Genomic DNA, 2,500 nt, shown 5'->3' with positions numbered 1-2,500 from the left:
AAAGTTAATGTTTTTGAGCACCTACAGTCAAACCACACAGGACATGCCCAATCTCGTCTGATCTTGGAAGCTATGCAGTGTTGGGCCTGGTTAGTACTTGGATGGGAGAACACCTGGGAATACCAGTTGCTGTAGGGAATTTTATACTGCCATAACAGTCTTTTCTATTACATTTTACATTTAATTTTTTCAACTTATCAATGAATTTACTTGAGTTAAGAAGTAATAGAGGTCTAAAGTTAATGTTTTTGAGCACCTACAGCCAAACCACAGTGGACATGCCCAATCTCGTTTGATCTTGGAAGCTATGCAGTGTTGGGCCTGGTTAGTACTTGGATGGGAGACCACCTTGGAATACCATGAGCTGTAGGTAATTTTATACTGCCATAACATTCTTTTCTATTACATTTTACATTTAATTTTTCAACTTATCATTGAATTTACTTGAGTTAAGAAGTAAAAGAGGTCTAAAGTTAATGTTTTTGAGCACTAACAGCCAAACCACACTGGACATGCCCAATCTCGTCTGCTCTTGGAGGCTATGCAGTGTTGGGCCTGGTTAGTACTTGGACGGGAGACCACCTGGGAATACCAGGTGCTGTAGGTAATTTTATATAGCCATAACTTTCTTTTCTATTACATTTTACATTACATTTTTTCAATTTATCAATGAATTTACTTGAGATAAGAAGTAAAAGAGGTCTAAAGTTAATGTTTTTTAGTGCCTACAGCCAAACCACACTGGACATGCCCAATCTCGTCTGATCTTGGAAGCTATGCAGTGTTGGGCCTGGTTAGTACTTGAATGGGAGACCACCTGGGAATACCAGGTGCTGTAGGTAATTTTATACTGCCATAACATTCTTTTCTATTAAATTTTACATTAAATTTTTTCAACTTATCAATGAATTTACTTGAGTTAAGAAGTAAAAGATGTCTAAAGTTAATGTTTTTGAGCACCTACAGTCAAACCACACTGGACATGCCCAATCTCGTCTGATCTTGGAAGCTATGCAGTGTTGGGCCTGGTTAGTACTTGGATGGGAGAACACCTGGGAATACCAGTTGCTGTAGGTAATTTTATACTGCCATAACAGTCTTTTCTATTACATTTTACATTTAATTTTTTCAACTTATCAATGAATTTACTTGAGTTAAGAAGTAATAGAGGTCTAAAGTTAATATTTTTGAGCACCTACAGCCAAACCACAGTGGACATGCCCAATCTCGTCTGATCTTGGAAGCTATGCAGTGTTGGGCCTGGATAGTATTTCGATGGGAGACCACTGGGAATACCAGGTGCTGTAGGTAATTTTATACTGCCATAACATTCTTTTCTATTACATTTTACATTTATTTTTTCAACTAATCAATGAATTTCCTTGAGTTAAGAAGTAATAGAGGTCTAAAGTTAATATTTTTCAGCATCTATAGCCAAACCACACTGGACATGGCCAATGTCGTCTGATCTTGGAAGCTATGCAGTGTTGGGTATGGTTAGTACTTGGATGGGAATCCACCTGGGAATACCAGGTGCTGTAGGTAATTTTATACTGCCATAACATTCTTTTCTATTACATTTTACATTTTATTTTTTTCCACTTATCATTGAATTTACTTGAGTTAAGAAGTAATAGAGGTCTAAAATTAATCTTTTTGAACAACTACAGCCAAACCACACTGGACATGTCCAACCTCATCGGATCTTGGAAGCTATGCAGTGTAGGGCCTGGTTAGTACTTGGATGGGAGACCACCTAGGAATACCAGGTGCTATAGGTAATTTTATACTGCCATAACAGTCTTTTCTATTACATTTTACATTTAATTTTTTCAAATTATCAATGAATTTACTTGAGTAAAGAAGTAAAAGACATCTAAAGTTAATATTTTTGAGCACCTACAGCCAAACCACACTGGACATGCCCAATCTCGTCTGATCTTGGAGGCTATGCAGTGTTGGGACTGGTTAGTACTTGGATGGGAGACTACCTAGGAATCCCAGGTGCTGTAGGTAATTTTATACTGCCATAACAGTCTTTTCTATTACATTTTACATTTAATTTTTTCAACTTATCTATGAATTTACTTGAGTTAAGAAGTAATAGAGGTCTAAAGTTAATGCTTTTGAGCACCTACAGCCAAACCACACTGGACATGCCCAATCTCATCTGATCTTGGAAGCTATGCAGTGTTGGGCCTGGTTAGTACTTGGACGGGAGACCACCTGGGAATACCAGGTGCTGTAGGTAATTTTATAAAGCCATAACATTCTTTTCTATTACATTTTACATTTCATTTTTCAACTTATCATTGAATATACTTGAGTTAAGAAGTAAAAGAGGTCTAAAGTTAATGTTTTTGAGCACCTACAGCCAAACCACACTGGACATGCCCAATCTCGTCTGAACTTGGAAGCTATGCAGTATTGGGCCTGGTTAGTACTTGGATGGGAGACCACCTGGGAATACGAGGTTCTGTAGGTAATTTTATACTGCCAT

The 2,500-nt window shown here is 37.5% G+C and overlaps 1 non-coding gene and 9 pseudogenes across 1 annotated transcript; all 10 read left to right on the top strand.

Annotated features, from left to right (window-relative positions):
* Positions 1–19: 19 nt before the first annotated feature.
* LOC148447700 (5S ribosomal RNA) lies at positions 20–138 on the top strand (annotated as a pseudogene).
* Positions 139–254: 116 nt separating this feature from the next.
* Positions 255–373, top strand: LOC148447699 (5S ribosomal RNA; annotated as a pseudogene).
* Positions 374–488: 115 nt separating this feature from the next.
* LOC148447698 (5S ribosomal RNA) lies at positions 489–607 on the top strand (annotated as a pseudogene).
* Positions 608–723: 116 nt separating this feature from the next.
* Positions 724–842, top strand: LOC148447697 (5S ribosomal RNA; annotated as a pseudogene).
* Positions 843–958: 116 nt separating this feature from the next.
* On the top strand, positions 959–1,077 carry LOC148447696 (5S ribosomal RNA; annotated as a pseudogene).
* Positions 1,078–1,193: 116 nt separating this feature from the next.
* Positions 1,194–1,311, top strand: LOC148447695 (5S ribosomal RNA; annotated as a pseudogene).
* Positions 1,312–1,662: 351 nt separating this feature from the next.
* On the top strand, positions 1,663–1,781 carry LOC148447694 (5S ribosomal RNA; annotated as a pseudogene).
* Positions 1,782–1,897: 116 nt separating this feature from the next.
* On the top strand, positions 1,898–2,016 carry LOC148447693 (5S ribosomal RNA; annotated as a pseudogene).
* A 116-nt stretch (positions 2,017–2,132) lies between these two features.
* Positions 2,133–2,251, top strand: LOC148447692 (5S ribosomal RNA). The gene has a single exon (XR_015875630.1). It is a non-coding gene; the product is annotated as a 5S ribosomal RNA (ribosomal RNA).
* A 115-nt stretch (positions 2,252–2,366) lies between these two features.
* Positions 2,367–2,485, top strand: LOC148447691 (5S ribosomal RNA; annotated as a pseudogene).
* The last annotated feature ends 15 nt before the right edge of the window (positions 2,486–2,500 follow it).

This window comes from Taudactylus pleione, unplaced genomic scaffold (genome assembly GCF_031769625.1).
Source record: "Taudactylus pleione unplaced genomic scaffold, aTauple2 ptg001270l, whole genome shotgun sequence".
In the NCBI taxonomy this organism is placed as follows: Eukaryota; Metazoa; Chordata; class Amphibia; order Anura; family Myobatrachidae; genus Taudactylus; species Taudactylus pleione.
Note: the sequence above shows the minus strand (reverse complement) of the source record. Positions and strands in the feature narration are given on the sequence as shown.